The sequence below is a fragment of the Cololabis saira genome, chromosome 18 (assembly GCF_033807715.1).
Source record: "Cololabis saira isolate AMF1-May2022 chromosome 18, fColSai1.1, whole genome shotgun sequence".
NCBI classification, from domain to species: Eukaryota; Metazoa; Chordata; class Actinopteri; order Beloniformes; family Belonidae; genus Cololabis; species Cololabis saira.
The window spans coordinates 9,476,526-9,499,522 of record NC_084604.1 but is presented as its reverse complement, the minus strand read 5'-3'; the positions used below and the strand labels follow the sequence as shown (position 1 = coordinate 9,499,522).

The 22,997-nt window shown below is 40.5% G+C and overlaps 1 protein-coding gene across 3 annotated transcripts in view; it reads left to right on the top strand.

The window, feature by feature from the left end:
- Nucleotides 1-22,997, top strand: part of sipa1l1 (signal-induced proliferation-associated 1 like 1) — a 112,374-nt gene that overhangs the window by 16,016 nt on the left and 73,361 nt on the right. The window lies entirely within an intron of this gene.

Sequence of the window (22,997 nt, the reverse complement as noted above, 5' to 3'; positions counted from 1 at the left end):
TTTTTTCTCCAGAATGAATGTCCCAGCCTTTTAAAATAAATGTAATTACTTCATGAATGAGACGGGTACTCGCAATGCTTCGTGCAAAGAGAAGCAGACCCTAAATCCAGACTTAACTGTGGCAAACGTGTGGTAAACCTGTGGTAAACGTGGCGGATGCATCACCGACTGCTATCTGTTTAGTAGTACGACAAAGCAATATAGCACAGATGAATGTGAGTATAACGTTAAAAAAAATAAAGGCATTAGGCTGCTACTGCTGTAATGTAGAAAAATGTAATCTGATTCTGCGGGAGAGAAAAAAAAGAGAGAAACAAAGTTAAAATATGGAAAATATTATACCTTTTTTTTAATATTTTGTTCTATTTGTTCTAACTTATAGCAGCAGTCACTGAAAACATTCAATTTCTGTATCTCTCAATGACATTTTAAAACTTTCAGCAGGTCCTTTGGTCCACTCTTCCTGGGCAAAATGCTTTCTAGAGCAGGGGGGTCCAAAGTCGGTCCGCGAGGGCCAGCGTCCTGCAGGTTTTAGGTATTTCCCTCCTTCACCACACACAGTTCAAGAATAGTCCAAGGTTTTATGTTTGACAGTTTTGGTTAATTTTTAAGCTGGGTGTTTTGGTTCATTAAGTTTTTGGAGGACTCGTTGCCTGTGGCGGAGGCTGAGCTTCCTGGTTCTTGCTGGTTGTTCAGTGATGCGAATGTCGAGTCCAGCCTTCCACAGATGAATGGTCTACTGTGTCGGATGCATTAAAGCACAGACAAAACATCACCAAGCCTTTTTCCATGTTTTTAACAATGTGTTTTCTTTGACACATTTGTGGCAGGACACATTTAGCCAAATCTAAGTCTGGCTTTTTTATTTATTTTTTTAAATAGTTGAGTCCACCAAGGTCTTCTTCCATGTAGCTCATTGCCATTCAAATGGTGTTTTATCTCTTTATCTTTTAGGGCTTTGAATTTCTTAGCTCTTTGTCAATCATTCATACTGCCATTCTGATCAAAATGATTGCTTTTCCTCTTGCAGTGACAATATGTCTGAGTATTAGCATTTTTTCATATTACCGGTACTCTGCTTCATCACCTGCAGAAAAATGTCTCCGGCAGTGAGAATCAAATTTCCTTTAGTGTAATTTTGGCATAGCTGAGATCAATATTATATAATAGTGCGAATATGAGAGTACTTCGTCTCTGGATTGTTAAATCACAGAAAGAGGTTTTCAAGATCCATGAAGTGGACTGATACATATGCTGAGTCACTGAAACACAAGGGGCTCGTGTCAGATCCTTCAGACAGTTTTCGCTCACACAAAGGTACAATGCTTTATACACACATGCAACGCACCAAACAAACTGAGAAAGCTTTCAACTTCTAAAGATTACATGTAAGTCGTGTTCTGAAGGTATAATGGGCACTCAGTCTTTCACAGTATGATGGGGGGCTCCTTTAGTGTTACTCTGCTTCTCTTTTAGTCGTAGGTAACAGCACATATGTGCTCAGCACCATGATTTGATTCAGGGATGGACGAGGATGTAGTTTCACAAACTCTTTGAATTCCCCTTAGGGCTGCAACTAACAACTGCTTTTATAGTAGATAAATCAGTTGGTTATTGAAACGAGCATCTAATTGGATAATAATTTGAACTGTAACTTAAACCATTTCATCCATTATGTTTTATAGTTTAAGGCATGTCCCAAGTAACAAGAAAACATTGAAAATAATTTCTTCAGTCAAAAACATGTTATTTATTTAAAGGGGACCTATTATGGCATCTAATACCTATTTCAAACAGGCCTTGGATGTCTTAAAAACGAGCTTTTGATTGTTTTTGATAAATAAATTAGAAATTCAGCCTCTGAGCCATGTCTTTATCATCCCAGTCTCTAACCTCATTATCTATGCAGGATTCTAAGTGGGCGGGGCTATGATAATGAGGCTCTGTGCTGATTGGCTGCCTGAATGACGCGGTACACCGCTATGAAAAAATGGCGGAAGCTCCAGCCGGCGGAGTTAGTTGTGGGCGTGGTTTCACGCATCGCTCCCGTCGTGACGTAACGACGGGAGCAGAATCTGAACGGCTCGTAGATCCACACCACACTGGACGGCTCATCCGGGCGGCTGTACAGACACTGCAGAATTTGGTTGCTTTCCTCCTTCTCTGAGTTGGCAGGCTGAGGGGAGACCACTTTATATATGTTAAAGCAATAATAGGTCCCCTTTAAGTTGTGAGATGAACAAACGTTGCTGCTCATAAGAAAATTAAAAACATAAACAAAGTTAGATAAAGTTAGTAAGTCAAATGGTTAGGTCATAACCATAACTCCTAGACCGTTAAGATATCTGGAAAAATGTAAAAACTCCCAGAAGTGAAAGAAGACAAGTGAGTTGGTGTGAGAGACAGGGTTAGATGGAGGTAGATGTAGCGACCCCTGAAGGAAAAGAAAGACCAGAGAGCAGAGAAAAATTGAGCTTTGCGAGCACCAAGTACATCCACAGACAAGATTCACTAGCGTAACACATACGTATGTAAAGTCTATGGTTACATATTTGTACCGTTTGTACTCCTAAGAGGTTGTCACAAATCAAAAAACGACAGCTTTCTGATGGTGTCCTGTATGATACTACACATTAGGGGAAATGTACACTGATTGGCCACCGGCAGCTTTGAGTACAAAACCGACAATGAATAGGAGACATCCTCCATAATACCTCGTATTATGGAGGATATTAGCACTTTACGAATTAGCACTTTATCACATTTTGAAGAGCAATTTCTGAGATATTGGGGCCTTAGCCTCAGAAAAAAAACTTGTTAAACATGTTTTTGGTCACCGTTTACAATTTTCTTTGCTCTCTGTATCGCTCACGGTGAAATAGTGTCCTGATGCTCACAGGTGAGCACAGTCCCACCAGTGGACGGAGAGCACTGGGAAATATGTTGCAACAGAGACAAAAGTATCTATCTTTTTTGAAACTTTTTAAGCTTTTTTTTTTGTTATTAATACATTTTTTTAAGATTGAGCTATCCAGGGTCCTCTTAAACTGTTATTTTGACTGATTCTTTGTAAGAAGTGATATAAGTTTCAATCCACAGCATGAAACGGACCTGTGATGATGCAATTAGCTAAGAATTGATTATTTTTTGGCATCCAATTTTGTCATCTTCTGCTCATCTGACCCTTTGACCCTTTTCGCAAAGCATCACCAAATAGTTGCATCATTGTTTTTAGTTTTATTGATTGGTGTCTGGTGTCTGGTGACGCTATGTTGTTGACACATGGAATGTGAGACACAGGGAGAGGGAAAAATTGCAGACTACTGGTTCTATAAGTATTTTATGGCTCAGCACCGACTATGTGGTAGACTATCCAGTTGATAACTCAGTACCAATTTTTTAAATCGGAAGAACAAAAGGTAGCTGGATGCCCCCCGACTAAAAACTTGTGTCTCAAGCTATATTGTAAATCCAGAACATGCATATTCTTAAATCAACTCATGAGTAATATTTTCTTAATTAGATTAAGGTCAATTGTTAGATCATACTTCTCTATGTAAATAAAGTTACTGAAATCCCAGTGACACCCATTACTATGCATTTTCAGATTAAAAAGTCCGATGATACCTTCTCCATCATTTATTCTACCTACTTCCTTTAGACTTCTCACTTCCACCATGCACAGATACCCCCATGTTATCTGGTCGGCCACTGTGGTGGTCATTGAAGTCCATTTTGCACATAGCACTTTTATCCATCTTAGTGACCTCCTGACAGTTCTTATCTGAAACCTCCGCTGGGTCTCATCAACTGTGACAAGTAAAACTTAATGAGTGAATTTGTGGATGGAGATGTGAAAGCTAATGAGATTCATTAACTCGACATTATATGAGAGCTTGCTGCCCCAGTGGTACTTTTAAACGACACCAGGACATTGTAGAGGTAAAGCTTACAGGGTTGTTCCTAATGAAATGACTGAAACCTTTTAACATCTCTGAAGGCACTTGGGAAAGTTTGCTACAGTTGAGGAGAGATTTAAATGACTACAGCCTGCCTTCGTTATTTTATGTATTTTATGGTCTAATCATTGACATGTGGTTGGAAAAAGTCATAATTTTTGTAAGGTCTATTTAAAAACCAGCTCACTGAGATAACTAGATAATTAAGTCATCAAGACATGCTATTGCTTCATGAATTGAAATTAAACGCTTGTGTGTTGGATCTGGTTGACAATTGTTAGAAGTCATGGGAAGAGATATAATAGGCTCTCAGATGACTTGAATAGCATCATTGTAGTCAGGCATCATAGTCTGTACCCAACACGGAAAATAAAAGTATCTAGAGGGTTGTAGCTCAAAGGAACAGTGCTTCTCGTTGCTTCCTAATATTAAATCCAGTAAGGTAATGTTGCCAGGCAACGGGTGCAATTCCACTTTTGGCAAGTATTGCTTAGTAACAAAATTTTCCAAGAATCAAAGGCAGACTCACTGATGGAATCAGTGATGAATACATCATCACAATTTAATCACCTGCTTTCGTCATTTATATCAGTATAGTCAACTAATAAGAGGCAGGCTATTAATCTACAACTGAGTTCAAATTTGAGTCACTTAATGTTTTGGTTTGGTTTGGCTGTATTATCTCTTTGCACCTACTTGATTATAAAGATGTTGTGGTTCTGAAGCCGTATCTCCACACACGTTCCTGCAAGCTGTGTCAGCATCAGAACACACTCTTGTCTCTCAATGCACCTATTCCTGCAAATAGCCAATGGTGCGCAAGAGGGAGGTGGAGTAGGAGGAGAGGGGTGGTGTGAACAAGGCCTGAGGGGGTGGTGCTGGGTTACATAATAATCAGATGAACCCAGCTGTGCTCTGTTGTTTAGCCCATGGGTGAAGTGGTGCCAGTCATGCTGACTGTGTCCACCTTTGCTCATCAGTGGGATTCAAGATGAGGTCACTGCGTGCTGAAAAGAATGACACTGAAGACGCTGATCACATGTAGTGAGGGAAATGGCCAAAGCATGAAATTGAGGGACCAACATCGCCCCTTCTGCACTGCGTTGCCATGGCAGCACAATTGTTGTGTTGTCAGAAACCTAGGGATGTAATGATAATGCAGGGTTCTAAGGACGGTAATTAGGATTTTTTTTCTTTTTTCTTAACAATAAATTAGACTCTCTCCTTTAGCACCTTGTTATCCCTTGAGCCCCTGTAAAGTGGAGCAATGCAGGAAAAACACTTGTCTTTTAATCATATTGTGTAGGAATAGATGATTTACGCTAGTTGAATGCCAGTTTCACAGGTGCAACGCTGTGAAGGTACATAGAAATTATTTTGCATTTCCCTGAGTCGAGACACGAAAGGGACTTTAGGTGGTTGTCTTATCTAGCAGATCCCTGTATAGTGACTCAGTCCTCATGTTCTATACTTCCTGGTTGTTGTGTATATTAGTGACGCACTGAATGTTCGGTAACTGAAATTGTTTGGCCGAAAATAGCAAAAAAACACTTTTGGTGTTTTCGGTGGAATAAGTGGGGGAAAAACTGAACAATTAATAACGGCGTGTTTAGGTGACGCAATCAAACAGCGAACAGTCAAGACACGTTTTAGTCAGGCAGATTCCGAACCTCTGTTCTTCTATATAAAACCAAGTTATTATTATTATTATTTATAATAATAATAATAATAATAAGCTGGAATGTCTGCTGGAATATTTAAAAAATGCTGGAAAATTAAAAAATGTTCAGTTGTTTACGTTCAATAAATATTTCTATCTTGTAATTTTGTAAAATATTTTTTGCTTTGAAAAGCATCCCTAAAGTAAATTTATTTGATTTATGCAATGGTGAAAAAAATTGCAAAATAAATGAAAAACTGTGAAGAACCATGTTCGGTATTATTCGGTATTCAGTCAAGTGTTTAATATTATTTTCGGTTTCGGCCACAAATTTTAATTTCGGTGCATCACTAGTGTATAATGTAAAGAGATTGAGGCTGAGATCTGCAGCCCTGCAGGGTTCCTGTGCTCTGTGAGGTCGGCAAAGACTTTCCTCTCCATCCTCACCACATTCTCAGGTCTGCCAGCTTCACAATTAGCTTCATCGGCCGGATTTTATTAAAGCCGGAGCTCTTAGGAACAGGAGCTGTGCATGCGTGTTAAGACTGTTTAGGTGTTGCAAAATGCAGTGAAGTGCCAGCATCGTCTACTGATCTGTGTGAGCAGAAGGCAAACTAAAGGGGGTACACAGTATCTGGAACCACAGTGTTTTAAGAGCAGCTTGTCTAGGTACTCCACTGGGACAGATGTGAGTGCCACATGTCTGAAGTCATTCATCACGGTGATGTTTTCATTTTTGGAAACTGGCACTAAAAAGGAGATTCAGTCAATTATTTCCTGTGAAAGAGATGTTGACAATGTCTGTAAATACCTCGGCCAGCTGTTCTGCACAGACCTCCGAGACTCCTGGTGCCACCAAATCTGGCCCCCACCCCCTTGCAGGGGTTCACTTGCCTCCGAGCCCTGAGGGACCTATGTTTACTGTATATAATCTGAAGTGGAGTCCCCTCTGGGCTGCCGTCACATGTAGCCTTCAGGAATTTCTCTGTTGTGCTGATTGACGTACTGTAGGAGCTTTTAAGGTTGTCTCGTACAGGGCAATTTCAGTTTACGGTTCTGTCTCCCATCCTGCAGTTTGTGATTGATTTGTATTCCCTGCCACATGGCCATGATGCTGTTGTCTTCCCTGTAGCAGCTTTGGTGCCAGTACACACACATTTATCTCCTCATATTGGCAGTCTGTTACTCAGTGATTGTAGACAGGAACTTCTGTGAAGACTCAGTTACTGTGATTTTCCTCGGCTAGCTGGCAAGTTTCTTTTGGCACAAGTTGAAACGAGCAAAAAATGGAATAATATGCAACAGGTGTCGGTCAGGATGGGGCCTGCTACCCAGCAAGCTATGTTAGAACACCTGTATTAGTGTCTGCCATGGAAAGCTCTTAAAACTTTTGTCTAACTGCACAAGCAATGTTTTACCACCTGGTGAGCATTACAATATAAGAAGTAAGAATCGGGACAAAGAAACCAGAAAGTTACTAATTTGCCCCCGTTTTTCTAGTCCAAAACCTTTCTTCACCGTCATGTCCCGGAGCTTGTATAATTTGTAAAGGGGCAGATTTGAGATGGACATGTTGTTAATTTGAGAGTAACAGTTTGGTTATTTATTAGCAGTGAGAAAATGTGTAAATAGGGCAGAAATGTGGTAGTAAGCCAGGGAAAATGAAAGATGCGAGCCGTTAAGGCAAACGAAAGTGTCAAAGATGACTAAAAACAGAGGGAAAGGTAGAGGTTGGAGATGAAATACTTGTAAAGAAGCATGGTTGGTGACAAATACAAGGGTGGGAAAGGTGAAACCCAAGGAGATCCAGCTCTTTCACTTAATTGTTTTATTTTGCCAGGAAAAGCCCCAAATGCTGGTTGTCAAGCAACGGTCTGACCCTGTCTTTGGTTTAAAGTTGTGAGGTTGAGTGCACTGCTCAGAGAGCATAGCAATAGGCCTTTTATTCAAAGACCTTTTCGCTTTGGGAGGTGCAACATTTCACATCTGTCAAAGTGTGACAGGGTTGGCTGTCTGCAGCCTTAATCCTCCTGCCCTCGCATCCCCTATTGCAGCATTTACCGAGGAACCCCTGTGCACTGTTCCCCCGTTCTCACGACTATTAAACATACACTTGTCAGTCTTCCTTGACATCTTGTGACCGATTGGCTTTGTTGTGTCCTGCCTTTGAGATGGCTTAGCCTAAATAGCTGGACACAAACCGTCCTCATGTGTTTGGTTATAAAGTGACCACTTAACACATGTGGCGATCATCTCACCTACAGGAAAATACCAGAGTTAAGGATAGCTGCAGAACTTTTATCCGGTAGTAAGGAGTTTAAATCTTCGTTAGAGATGGAGCGGAGCATGTGTTTGCAGCAAAATGGCCATTAATGTCATCCCAGAGGGCAAACTGCGTACGTCACAATAAATAATTTTAAACCTCTGACAAGGCTCCAAAACGTTGTGCGTCAAATGTTTTGCTCCCTCATGAAAGTTTACATTCCTGTCCATCCAGTATTAGGTCAAGGGGTGTTTTAACTCTGGAATTTCCTTTTGAGACGAAAACAAATGTGTGTTATTTTTAAATAACAGCTGTTAATAATAATAATAATACATTTTATTTGTAACGCACTTTTCATAAAATAATCTCAAAGTGCTACAGATACAAAATAAACAAAAAGGAATAAAATCAAGATACATAAAAAACCAGAAGTAAAAGCACAGACAAAAAAAAACCTCTATAAAAGACCAGGGAAAACTTCCTGAACAGAAAAGTTTTCAGCCCCTTTTTAAAAGTGTCCACAGACGTGGACGTAGGTGTTCAGGGAGGCAGTTCCAGATGTGGGTGTAACATCCCCAACTGATGACGGTTGACTCTCTAACTCATGGTTCACAATGTTTTTATTCCTTCGAAGTAAACACACTGCAAACACACCGTAAGAGCTATAAAAGGAATAAAATAAAACAAAGTTACTCTTACTACATACATACATCCAACTCAAATACAGACCGACACAGCAGCTCACTGGGTCGGCAAAAAGGCTACCGTTAACCACAATACATGACAATAACAGATAACCAAACTCAATATATACATAAATACGGCATAAAATGTACAAAGAAAACAAACCTTGTGCCCCTTATCAGCCAGGTGCTTTTTGTGTCGGTTAGGCACACTTTAGCACTCCTGACACTCGTTTAGTCTTGCAGAAAACTTTTCTACAGCCGTTAAAACTTTAACCGTTAAACACCGAAGCGCTGGATGTTTACAAGTTCTCGGTGAGACGTAGGGCTGGGCGATATATCGAGATTTTAATATATATCAATATATTTTCAAACGCGATATGGTACGAGACAATATCGTTTATAAAGAGGGACATTTTTTTTTTTTTTTTTTTTTTATGATTTTGATATAGCTTATTTTGTGACAAATTGACTTGAATGTTTTATTTGAGATTTGCACAAATGTTTTGTTATTTGCACAACTGTCAACCTCAGTAGAAAAGTCTGCCTGTTACTGTCTACATTGTATTAATTGCACAGTGTATTTTAATTTAATTGTTATGCAGGAAAGGGATATTTGTTTTATTTTATTCAAGAAGCATTTTTATTCTATATATGCAGGCAGTTTATTTTTATTTCATTTGTTTTATACATTTTGATATTGTGCAGACCTCTGTTAATAAAGGAACCTGTGTGACATTTGGCACGAGGCTTTGTATTAAAACTGTTTGCCTCAGAAAAAAATGAAGCTAACAGAGATGCTATGCTATAATGCTTTGGGGGAAACCCCAATTATGGCACAGAAAAAATATCGATAAATCTCGAGTATCGCCATTCAGCTAGAAAATATCGAGATATGACTTTTGGTCCATATCGCCCAGCCCTAGCGAGACGCCTTCAAAATAAAAGCACTTAATATCGGTATTAATATACAGTATAACAAAATAAAAGCCTGGCTCCAAACAACGCCAATAAGAAAACACACACAAAAACACATTTACAGAAAAACTCATATTAAAGGTCATTTACAGTGGGTGTTCAGGGTGGCAGTTCCAGATGTGGGGGCAGCAGAGCAGAAGGCTCGGTCTCCCATGGAGCGGAGTCGGCTGACAGAGGAGGTTGGTGTTTTGTGAGCGGAGGTTCCGGGTGGATGAGTGAGGGGTCAGGAGGTCTTTGAGGTATTGAGGGGCATTGCTGTAGATGCAGAGGTGGGTGATGAGGGCAATCTTGTATTGAATTCTTGCGGTTATGGGAAGCCAGTGTAGGTTCTGGAGAATAGGGGTGATATGGTCGTATTTGCGAGTTTTCATCAGAGTTCGGGCAGCACAGTTCTGAATGAATTGAAGTTTCCGGAGGTGTTTGTTGGGGATACTGATGAGCACGCTGTTACAGTAGTCGAGCCCGGAGCTGTTGAGAATGTTGCGTGTTTGTTTCCGCGTTATTAAGTGATGACCAGACCAAACTGATGTGAGACAAAGCTGTAAAGACCAATGTTTTGGTACAAAACAATTCTAAATTTGTATTTTTAAACTTTACTCTGAGGCAAGGAAATATACAAAAGTGGGATGATGTGTCACAACATGTGATGAGTAGGCTTGATTAGGAGCATTTTCCAGAATTGATGACGTTAAAAGACCTGAGTGAAGAAGCACAATAGGTTTTCCTCCTTACACATTTATGTTTTGCTGGGTTTAAACGAAGTGTAGTGGTTCAGTCCCCTGGTATGATGGATTTAAAGGGGATTTTGGCCTTAATTGAATCGAGTAGACTTTCCTTTTATTCTGTTCATCAATTCATTACTGATCATTTTAACATTGAAACTTCTTTTCAGTTGTCAACTTTCCTTTTACGGTAAATTGAGTTAACTCAAGTCATCCTCCCACACAACCTGTCAGACTTTGCTTTGGTCTTTGTTTATAATAGTGCTACCTGGTATTTTGCCTGGTGCATGCAGCTTGTTTGAAGTGTTAGAACAACAAAGAAGAGAAAAGAAGACAACACTGCTAATTACTTTAAGTACAGGGATTTTGGCTTCAGATGTCGGGTTCAAAAACATAAGCACTCACTTTCCTCTTTGTCTTTTATTGACTTTGAGACAAAAGCAGCATTTTATTGTTAACTTTGTTTGACAGCTGTTATGTTTGCAGTTGGTAAATTGGCATGTTACAAACACAGAGTCGAATTATTCTGCCTTAATGTTAACAAAATAATACATGCAGAGTCTGTTTTAATAACACTTATTTCAACATCGTACCGCTGAGAATAGGACATTGTTTAGGAGAAAAAATGTACTTCATCTGAGGCCACGTTTACACGTAGCCGGGTATTTACAAAAACGGATATTTTCCCCTCTCCGTTTTCAAAAATATCCTCGTTTACACGGACTCGCATGAAAACGCTGTTAACGTCATGCCAGCCAATCAGAATCCTGGAAAAAACATCAACAAATGACACGTGTAACTTCCAGTAAAGGCGGATTTATGGTTCCGCGTTACACCAACGCAGAGCCTACGGCGTAAGGTACGCGGCGACGCGCACCGTACGGCGCTCATCGCCGCGTATTACGCCGTAGGCTCTGCGTCGATTTAACGCGGGACCATAATTCAGGCTTTACTTCCAAGACGGAACGAGAGTCTGAGAGAATTTAAAACAGGTAAAATAAAATAAAATATTGACGGTGGCCAAACAAATTGTAAACACAGGTCGCACTCATGATGCTGCTGGTGACGTTTCTGTCGCATAATGTGACGTAAATCTCCGTTTTCCTCCGTTTTCTCTGTTTAGACGCAAACGTGAAAACTGAGTTTTTGAAAATCTCCACTTTGGCCGGAGTTTTCAGAAATGATCGTTTTTGGGGGCTTTGAGCTGCGTTTTCGTGTAAACGAACGGCCAAAACGCATGAAAACGCCTCCGTTTTTGCCCAACGGGGCCTGAGAAGATGAGGGCTGTGGTTGCCAGTTGAATACCTTTTTCTCCATTCAAATAGGTACAATTGCAGGATGGGCAACATGTGAATTTAAGGAATTTGACTTAGTAGTTGACATGAAGGAAGTACTTGTGCAGAATAAACGAGTACAGAATATTATGTTTTGTGAGAACTATGAAATTATTTTAAAAAAAATTCCGTTGATTATAGTACTTCAGCTCAGAGTCACCTTGAGGGAGGACAGGCAGACGGGTGCTCTGCCCACCACAGCTGTGTGCTGTGATCCACCGAGCAAATGCACGCTATCAAATAAGTGTCTCTAGTGTGTCCTTTTTTTTTTTTAAATGAGAAAGGATCAGAAAAAAAACCTCATTTACTCTATCGTCTCTATCATGGATCACAGGGCTGGACAGTGGGGGCAGATACTGAATACAAATGTGAACGATGACATCTGTACTGATGTTTGTTGTGCCCATTCAAATGAAATAAGTAACCATGACTAAACAATAAATCAAAGCAAAAGGGAAGAAAAAAAACAACCAAAGCGCTTCATTGTAGGGAAGTCCCGATCCCATTTTCTTTGCTTCCGAGTCATTTGATTTGGATTTTGGGTATCGTCTGATGGAGATTCTCAGTCTGATACTTTGGCAACCCACAAAAAAAACAAAACAAAACAACATACAATCAATTCTTGACTTTAAAACAGTAGAAGCTGATGTAGCAGCATTCACTGTCCAATTTAATATATTTCACAATTGTAGACATTTGTGTTCCCAGTTCCTCAGTAAGAAGGTAGTTATATATAATTGTAATGGATGCTGAACGAGAGAAGAATAAAGTGGTGAGAGAGATTTAAAAAAAAAACACCCTTGCTAAAAAATAACTGTCTGGATGCGGAGAGATGACCGAGCCGACTGACAAAACCTTGGTATGGGGGAGGTGGAGGTACGGGGCTGCTCACTGGAGCAGAGAGTGAAAACGATAAGTGCCTTCAATTTAGAGTCCACAGGAGTCTTCAATGACACCTGAAAATAGTCTATTTTTCTAAAAAAAAAGTCGCTAGAGGGCTTGAAATTCGCTAAATAATGCAAAAAAGTCACTAATACCCCTTTTCGCCAAACCGGTTCCAGAGCAGGTTCTGGGTAAGTGCTGGTGCTGGTTCACAACCAGTTTGTTTTTTCATAGCTCGGGTGCTAAGGGGAGCCACTACGTCATTACGTTGCTGCAAACGTTAGTTACGCCGCTGCGTTTGCATTGGCGTGAAAGTTGAAGCCACAACAACGTATTTACTCTAATATGGACTTGGTCCACGTAGCACCTCCGTGGACCACATCGCTAAAAGACAGATGGTCTCCTCCTCAGACCACTGCTGCTTTGCTGCATCTAGATTAATTTGTCACTTATTGCTGAATGAATGAATGAATGAATGAATTGTTGCTAAGGTGCCCAGTCTATAAGGGCTTACAAGACACAGATACACTACGCCAGCAAACAAACATCAGCTGCGTACAAACAAAAACACAAACACAAAATTATATTATCCACTACATTACAGATCAGATCCTTTCTCAGTTTTCATATAATTTGTCCTTTCTCTGTTTCCAGACTCTCTTTATAAAGGTAGCTATAGAGAAAACCTCCTCTTTAAAAAACCATTCCAACTTAGCATCATCCTCAGTCCAAAACAACTCAGGTTTCAAATCTTGCATTTTCTGAAATAACAACTTCCTGGCTTCATCATATAATGGACAATAAAACAAAAAATGAAGTTCATCCTCAATAACATTCAGGTCACAAACACAACATAATCTTTCCCGTTCAGGAACAGAGTTATACCTACCTGTTTCTATGGCCAGAGGGAGAATCCCAGTTCGCAACTGAGCACATAATGATCTTTTTGATCCATCCAGGGGTAAGGTCGCATAAGGTTCAGGACAATAAATATTCTTCATCCACCTCTAAGTTTTGGTTTATGCCAGATGTCATTGGCCCATTTTTCTCTATACTCGGAGAATAACATACGCTTCACATACTGAATATTACACCGCTGACCATTTATAAAAATATGTTGTAGATCAGTTTAACTAAAGATAGCATTTATTCCTTGACACCAGGGATAGTTATGTGTTTTATCCCAATTAAAAACTTTTTTGGCTATTCTAGCCTCTGGCATAGAAGACAGACGATTCCAGAGTCTAAGCATTTCCCCCTTCTGCTTGATTAAACACGGCTCCCAACCCATATCATCTTGGAAAGCCAGCACAGGAGTAAATTTGTGCACGCCTAAAAAACATCGAATAGCCCGATTTTGAATAGCATTCACTCTGGATAACTATTTACCCCCCCATACCCCCGCTGCATACAAAAGAATTGGAGAAACACAGGCCTCATAAAGCTTTGAAAAGGTAGTATAACTAAGATGTTTACAATTCTTCATTTTACTTACAATAGAACCTAACGCTCTGCCTGCCGTATCAGCGAGGATATTAATACCTTCTTTGAACTGTAAGTGTTCATCCAGGGTGAAGCCAAGATATTTGTAAATATTTGTATAACATAAAGGTTCAACTGCAACATTAAAATTAAAAGTGCTTCTACTTACTCCAAGTTTTCTAAAATGTATAACTTGGGTTTTTCCTTGATTGATTAACAATCTCCATTTCCGACACCAGTTATCCACAATGTCTAACAGGGACTTTAACTCATCCTCCCTCTCTGCCAAGATAACAATGTCATCCACATACAAAAGTAAATTTAATTTCATGTCATCTATTTTCACTCCAATGTCTTCAGTCTTGCTATTGCCGTTGGTCTTTAATAACTCCGTCCCCTCCACTTACATAAGTGGTTCTTTCCTGTAGCCCAGCAGCAAAGAGTTGGTGCTATCTTGAACCGCTTTTTGTGGCCCAGAGCCAGTTCTTTGTCTGTGGAAACAGAAAGCCCGGTTCCAAACTCAGCACTGGCCCAGAACCAGAACCAGAACCATCCCTGGAACCGGTTTGGTGGAAAAGGGGTATAAGATGGCAACACTGATGACATCTCGTGAGCTGCTACTCGTTGAGTTTGAAGGCTACGCCTACTCCCCGCCTGACATGAACTGTAATTGTTAACGGTGAAACGTATCTCTAGACAGTAAATAAGTAATGTATATAATGATTAATTAAATCATGTAATTAGGCTAAATTGAAACAAAACAAAAAAATTGGATCATTTCCTCCTTGATGATTCAGAAATCACGTGATCAGCCCCGAGTCCCCGTCACGGATCGGGACATCACTAGTTCATTATGCTGCGGTGCGGCAGGTATTGAGGTCATCTTAGTGAGCTGAGTTAAGTCACCTTCACCCATCTGACGACGATCCGGCTTCAGCAATCATTATGTCGTGATGGCAGCCCAACATAGTATCACAACACCTATGGGTCTCTCCAGCAGCTGTCAGTTATTTAAAGGCTAACATTTACGACGTGCTTACGGTGCAATCAACAGTGGATTGTGGGTGCAAAGCCACACAAACAAGCGTGCTGTAATCAATATAAATAATCACCACCTTGATTTCTGTGCTCCGAAAGGGAAAATCCCATTAAAACATATGTTAACAAGGCCATTTCCAAAGAGGAGTGTCCCTGCCTTTCAGGTGCTAATGTACTATTGCACCTTGTTAATAAAGACAGATGGCCACTTCTCAATGCCAAAGCAGAGTTTACGCCTCACCGTAAAGTCATAGTAAATCTGTTCCATAGTCTCAGAATAAGACAAAAGGCAGAGTCTTTCTAGTGACTCGCCGGTGCCATGGCTACCCAGGTCACTGCTGTCTTTTATAGTGTGAAGGAGGGCAAAGAAATGGAGACGGAAATAAAGAAACTAGCATGTTTTTGTTGTCAGGCTGTGTGGGTTGGAGTTTTATGAGCTTTGAGGCTTGGGATATGGTAACAGCCATTTATAGCTTTCATTATCAAGCTTTTACCACACTGTTGGATCCCAGTAAGCTTCATGCGAAGCTGCACATACTCTTGGAGAAAAAAACAAAAAAAAACCTGAAATAAAAACTGGATTTTACTTCACTAAACTGTGGTTAGTAGAGCCACTGAAAAGTTGAGGCTTTCTGTGGTGAAGCTTTGACAACAAGGATTAAATGTTAATGCTTTCCGAGGTCTGTATCAGGTGCAGGTGGCTCTTTTTAAGCCAGCTCACGCACAGAGAAGCATGGATGCAGAGAAAGATGGGAGAGGGAAAAAAAAACGTCCTGGTTACTAGATTGTTTGATATTTGTGTTTTTCTTGAGCGTACTGAAACATCCGAGAGTGCAGATGGGGAAGTAGGGAGAAGGGAAGAGTTTTTCCAGATGAGCCCATAAAGATCTTCTGTGTTTAATATTTGCTCCTTTCTCTCTCATATTATCTTTCTTTCTTTTGGTTTGTAGCACTCTTTGGCCAAACTGAACTGCACTGTAATGTAGCCTGTTTGTTGGCATGGATACTAATTTGATTTCTTCCTTTGTCCTGCTGGTAGGCATCGTTCCCGGTGTGATTTATGGTCATAGCCGAGGACCTGCTACTTGGTCATGCTTTTCCCCTTTACCAAATGTTTTCAGTTTCCTTTAGTGCAGATGATTTCCAGGTTGCTCAAGATTTTTCAAATACCCCCCCCCCCGCCTTTCTTTTGCAAAGATACTTGGCTCAAAAATAACCTGCCACATCACTAGCATATGACAGTTTTGCGATCAAGAATGTAGATCCTCTTTTAATGATCTGAGTCTTTATGTGGTGCGACATAGTTAAAATCATCAGGGGCCTCGTTTATAAAGCTTGCTTGCGCACAAAACGGGGCTTGAAAGATACGCAAGCCACCTTCTACGCAAAGGTTGGGATTTAAAAAGAAAAAACTAACCGAAAAATGTGCGTATCCCTACGCCAACCCCGACCCTCCCGTAGGAACAGTCGTAAGATATGGGGAACTGGCGACGCAGGCGGTGAGGTGGTGAAATGAAGCCAGATTCATCTCATACTCTTAATGTCATCACATATCAGACTTATAATATAATAGCGCTGATCGTGTCCCTCTGTGTTTGAAGCTCAGCGTCAGTCAGGACTCTGGGGCTGCTGCTGCTGCTGATGCTGCAGCTGCGGTTCAGGACACGCCGGGAACCTCCTCTTCACCCACCGCTTCCAACCGTAGAGTGACTGAGGACAGAACAAATGAGTGCCGACCACTCTACGGAGCCCCTCAAGGGACTCAGATTTTTTTAAATATATATAATGAGTTTTACGCGCGGGCGTAAGCCTAAATTATGGTTCCGCATTAAAACGACGCAGAGCCTACGCCGTAGGGTACGCGTCGACGCGCACCTACGCCGTAGGCTCCGCGTTGGTGTGGCACGGAACCATAAATCAGCCTTGAGCAGCACTGAGGGGAGAGGGGAGGGGGAGCGGGGCTGCCGGGCCGTCTTCGCATCGCCTTCGCACAGTGTCTTGATGATTTGCAATCACAGGCTGAGCCTACCGCTAGTTTTTAAACTGTAAAAAGTGGGGGGGACATGTCCCCACTGTCCCCAATGGAAATTGCGCCGTGCCACTCACTCTCTTTATTTTATACTATTTATATACTTTTTCTACTTTTACTGTGACCACCAAATAATGTCGTTTTCCTGGCCTCCCCCTCATCCACAACATTTCGTTCTCAGTCTCCGTGAAATTCAGTGGCACGGTGGCTCGACACGTCTCATTCATCCTGACACGCAGCAGAAACAGGCTGCAGGAAGCCGCTGCGCATGCTCAGCAGGCTCATTCATATGCAAATACTACTTTGCATTGCCCATTTATGGTATGAAGTGGGCGTGTAGAGGGCGGGACCTGAGGCAAATTCACCTGCGCAACCTTCCAGCTGGACTTTGATTTATAAAGCGAACATTGCGTGCAAGTGTGCGTGCACACGGTTTTATAAATCCGGATTTTTTTTTTTGCGCCCGCCATTTTCGGCTTTTGGGTTTATGTGCACTTTTAGTATGAATCCTACACACTCTTTTATAAATGAGGCCCCTGGTCCTTAAGGAAATAAATTCAACCTCAGATGAAGAATGCATGAAGTTTATGAAATAATCCCTTATAATGTAGAGCGATGGAGTCAAATGGTTTGTAAATGACCTTCTCAGACTGAGGGGCGGCAACGGTTGCTTCTCTCAGATTGCTGACATCCCTCTTCCTCATCTTTGTGTTTACAAACACCTGAATGCTTCAGATCAGCAAACTGGCCAAATTTCTGTTTTTACAGATCGAGCCACACTTGCTGGTGATCAGTTCTCCTCGTGGAAAATGACACCATCAACGTCAACAGCTTGAAGCCCACACTTGTTAAGACCGTTGGTGTGATGATAGTCACACGCTTTAATGGCCAATGTGTGAACTTCTCCGTGCAAATGAGGAACTTTTGCACTTATTTTGCACTGTGAAATCTCACGGGACGCCGGTGCGAGGAAACTCTCAAGCCAGGTTTGGTGAACAGCAGCTGCAGCTGCTAAAGTAAGGGCAGGCCTCATCCAGGCTCCACTTTGAAAACGGTTTAACCGACAAACAGATTTGATACAGTGACTCTGCCAGTCTGTATCCCTGTTTTCCAAAGAGCTGCATAATGTGGGCGAGGAAAACTGAGGCTTACGATCCCCATGACTGCAGAGTGTGAAGAGCAAGCAGCTGAGACTTGATAGAGAACTGTACCTAAAACAATGAAGATGGATTTAGGATGGTCAGAACGTGAGAAAAGATGGCAAAAGAACACAGCTGCTTACAGTGTTACGGAATAACTTTTTGGAGGGAGATCTACAGAGAATTTGATGCGTTGTGAATTTCACAAGTATCCCGAGTCTCCCTATAAACCTTCATGGGGCTTTATCCTTCCTTTCTGCTATATTTCACCGACTAACTTTTGTTATGTTGTTCATTCTTTTAGTGAGGGCCGTTAGGTATTTTTATGGATCATTTAGAATAGTTTTACATCAGTATGGTGCAGCTTCTCTTTTCACAGTCTTGGCATTTGTAACAGCATGTTGACAGCGGAGGATTAGAGCTCAGACATAAGTAGAGTGGGTTACATAAGAAGCTCTGAAAAGGTGCTAATTATTCTTCCAGGTTAAATGTTTCTCAAGCAGCTGGGGAGTGAGAGCCTAATGGCACATGAAATACTTGTGTTTGTGTCTTAAATATTGGATTACAATAGGATTTTGTTTTTTTAAGTAATTGTATTCCTTGAATTTTTATTGAAAGAACACAAAAACCAGCGGGTGGGGACTCCATTTCTGCCTCGTCGGTGTGACCAAAGACTTTCATTGGTCACGTTTGGACAAGAAAAGGACAAAAGTTTTTTTTTTTTTAAATCGATTTACCATTTTTGTTTTTTTCCTGGCTCCTGACATTCTTTTGACAAGTATAGTGAAATTATAATGCAGCGTGTTCAAAATAATGAGTTTGAAGACCTGTCTGCTAAAAATTATACCTTGAAGATTCTACCAAATTCCATGAAAGATTAAAATATTCAGACTAATAATCCAATAACCTGGTTTTTGTTTTTTGTTTTGTCTGTGCCGTGGACCTTAATTTGCCATTAAAATTATTTTTAAAGACACAAGCACATGGTTGCATGTGTTGGCAGTCCTTCATCCTTCTAAGGATTTTGTGCGCAGTTTGAAGGTGCCATGGCTGTCGGATACTGACTGGGAAGAGATCTATTCAAATCCTCTTCTGTGTTTTCGTGCACCCTGCCAGACATCTGGACATCGTCTCTTCTACGACCTGCTTCTCGAGCTAAGGCCGTCTTTGAATCCAATAAATCACAGCGTGGTTTCTAACTTTCCCCTACACAGCACCGGTCGGCTTCCTGCGGTTCCCTGGATAAATGTAAAGGATTGGTCTTGTCGCTACTATGAATAAGTGATCATCACTTGAATCTTCTAATGTCTTGAAAATAGTTGTCAAAATTGGACTTTTTGGTTTTAAATTGAACCTTGTGTCTCAATCTCCTCTGAATGTGTGGCTTTGCTAAGCTTATCAAAAGCTGGGTTTGTGCAGCAGCAATCACTACTGATAACTGATGAGATGGAACAACGGCTGTCTACATGTTCAGCATTTAGTATGTGAACATGTGCAATCACACTCATGTATGCATCCACATAAAAACAAGACCCCTTTCGCCCCCAAAAAAGTGATTGTGATACTGTATGATTAATGACAGAGCTCTGTATCATTTACTCGTGCTTTTGTTATGCTTGTCCTTTAATCAACCAAACAGCTTTGGATGGTGGTAGTCCGTGTGAGCGTGCACTGAGAGACTGTACATGCGTTCCAGTTTGCTCGGGGTACTAGGCTTCTCTCACACGGACATGAAAGGGCCATTAGCAGGCCTCATTAGGCTGAATGCCAGTGTGCAGAAACAGAACACAGAGAGGACCAAGGTCCGGGTCAGCAGCCTTCACTAATGGCACGGCGCATGGAGAGATAATGAAGATGACCAGTTTAGTACTGGAGGTATAAATGAGGTTGTAGAACTAACCGAACAAAGTTTACAGATGACTCAAATACAACAAATGGTTTGTGACATTTTAAAATGATAAATACAGTATATCAAAGACGAAATATGGTTGTATCACTTGTTTGAGTTTTACCTCAGTCTGTGAAACTTCACCAACGCCACTGCTTACTTTAGTAAATCATTAGGAAAAGGTAACTTCCTGGGCTGCTCGGTGGCGCAGTGGGTTAAGCAGCGGCTCATATACTGAGGCTACAGTCCTCCTCCTGCAGCGGTCGCGGGTTCGAATCCAGCCCGCGCACCTTTGCTGCGTGTCTTCCCCGTTCTCTCTCTACCCCTTTCCAGTCTGCATCTCAATAAAGGGCCACTAGAGCCCAAAAAAATCTTTAAAAAAAAAAAAAAAAAGGAAAAGGTTACTTCCAAGGGAAGAACACACATGATGCCATGCAATGAAGTGATTGTATGTTTAAATAGGTTACTAATAGGTATAGTATATGTAGGGATGGGCGGTATGGACTAAAAAATGTATCATGATAATTTCTGGCATTTATCCCGATAACGATAAAAATGACAATAAAAAAAATACCAATTCAACTCCATTTTTAACTATAAATCTATCACCACATTCAGTCTTTGGAGCCCTAAAAACACTGCTCTAAAAGAATACTAAATGCTACTAAACTACACCAATTAAATTGAATTAATAAAAAACAATTAAATTAGTACACCTGTACTGCAAAACTGTAATGACTCAAATGAAACAAGTTTGAAATGTAAGAACAAATTCAATATTTATTCAAACTGTATGGCTTAAACAGTGGGATAACAGTGCAAACATCAAAAGTACCATCGTCCTTCAAGTTTTTCTATCTTATAAAATCACAAAGTAGAAAAAAATACAACCTGATAAATAAACAGGACAAATAAATAAAAGTTGACTGAAAATAAAATCCAATCAGTAATGATCTCTTCTAATATAAATAAAATGTGCAAATTAACCTGTGGTTGGAACATACCACAAATTAGATACTATTGCAATTTTTTTTCGTAATAGTCAAACGTTACATCAAAATGTAACAACCATTTCCTTCTGTTGAGTAACAAAATAGTACAAAAGACAACATTTAGAAGAACAAAAAAATATAGCCATACTTTGCATTCACTGTTTTTTTGCAGACTCTGCATATAATAGAGGATGTTTGCTCCTCGTCACTCTTTTTAAATCCAAACCAGTTCCAGAGCTGGAGCCTCGTTTAACAACGAGCTCCTCGCTCTCAGATCCGCCCTCCGCCAGTTTGTTAAGGCTGATATATGGTTCTGCGTTAAAATCGACGCAGAGCCTACGGTGTAGGGTACGTGGCGACACGCACCGTACGTTGCGCGTCGCCGTGTACGCTACGCCGTAGGCTCTGCGTCGATTTTAACGCAGAACCATAAATCAGGCTTTACAAAAAAACGTCATCAACGGGAATTTATCGTTTTTACCGCGAGATGACAAATTCTTACCGTGGGGAATTTCTTTGACAGTATATCGTGAACGGTAAAATATCGCCCATTCCTAAGTATATGTTGTCGAAACTTTGTCTTTTATTCAGTGTAAGGTCTGTATTGCATGTAGTCATATTGACAAACTGGAATACAATTTGGTTTTCGTAGGAATCTGAGAGATCTGTGGAGTCCAAATGTAAATAGATCAGTGTTTGTGCAGAACCTTGTTGCTAAAAACCAACAAACAGGAGCATACTGTCAGTGTTCAATTGGGGGCTTAAGCTGCAACTTCTTGTTTATGTTTAGGACAGGACTTAAGCACACAGGAATCAGCGAAGAGGTTCTAGCGAAGACCCAAAACCCGGCCAGGTTTTTCCAGGATTGATGGTTATGCTTGTTGCCGTGAAAAGACATTTCAAACAAATAATCCCAAACATTTTAACTATTTTTGTCTGAAAGCATTGGAGTGCTGGAACTGTTGATTGGCATTTTTTTGAGAAACAAAAGTTGTCTTTTAAACTTTTTGTGAAACCCAAATGTGGTTTAATGTTATTGTAACACGATGACAATGGCAACTGCATGATGCTGGTGAATTGCAAATTCTTCCTCAGAAAGATATAAATTGCATTAATTCTTACCACATAGTTTTCATTAACTCAATGTTACACAAAGGTGCCTTGAGTAAGGACTAATAAATTGGTGATATCTGTGGAGAATCAGACGTTTGAGGAATTGTCCCACATGAAAGCAAAGCAAATGAGTCGAACAGATCACACAGATGGAACTTATAAGAAGTATTTCTGCAGCGTGTAAAGTTGGCGACTTTATCTACCTGGGTTTTCCAGGACAGGCGGCCAGCCCACGTGGAGAGGAAATTAAATGGATGTGCATTGGTTTGTGCAGTTTAAAAAAAAGAAAAGAAAAGAAAACTGCGCTGTCAGAGGATTGAGTTGATCCATCAAATCAAGGAAGCATATTATGGGATTTTACTTTGTACCGTTTTCTTTGCCATCCATGCATGACATCTGGCAATGAGGATACTGGCTGTCCTTCTGAATGTGCTGGATGGAGTTTTGTCTTTGTTTTTAATGTTGTTTTTTTAGTAATAGTATAATGTTATTGTTTGTTTTGCATTGAATCATAACCTTGAGCTCTGTTTATTTAACAAAGTATAATGTCTTGTTTTTCCAAGGACTGCATAATAATAATTAAAAGGAAAAACTGGCATTGAATCCTTTTACTGATCATCAAAAATGTGATCTGGATATCCTGAGCACATGTGACAGTGATATCCGTGCTTCATACGTGGGCTGCTCAATATCAAGATAACGTACCGCCTCATAATTAAAAATTACCATAATGATTTGAATTAACCAATACATCTGTGCATTGTCTTCCTGCTTTGCAGCTGAACCTGACCCCGAACAGTAAATAGCCTATGTGGAAAATGATATATTATTTCTA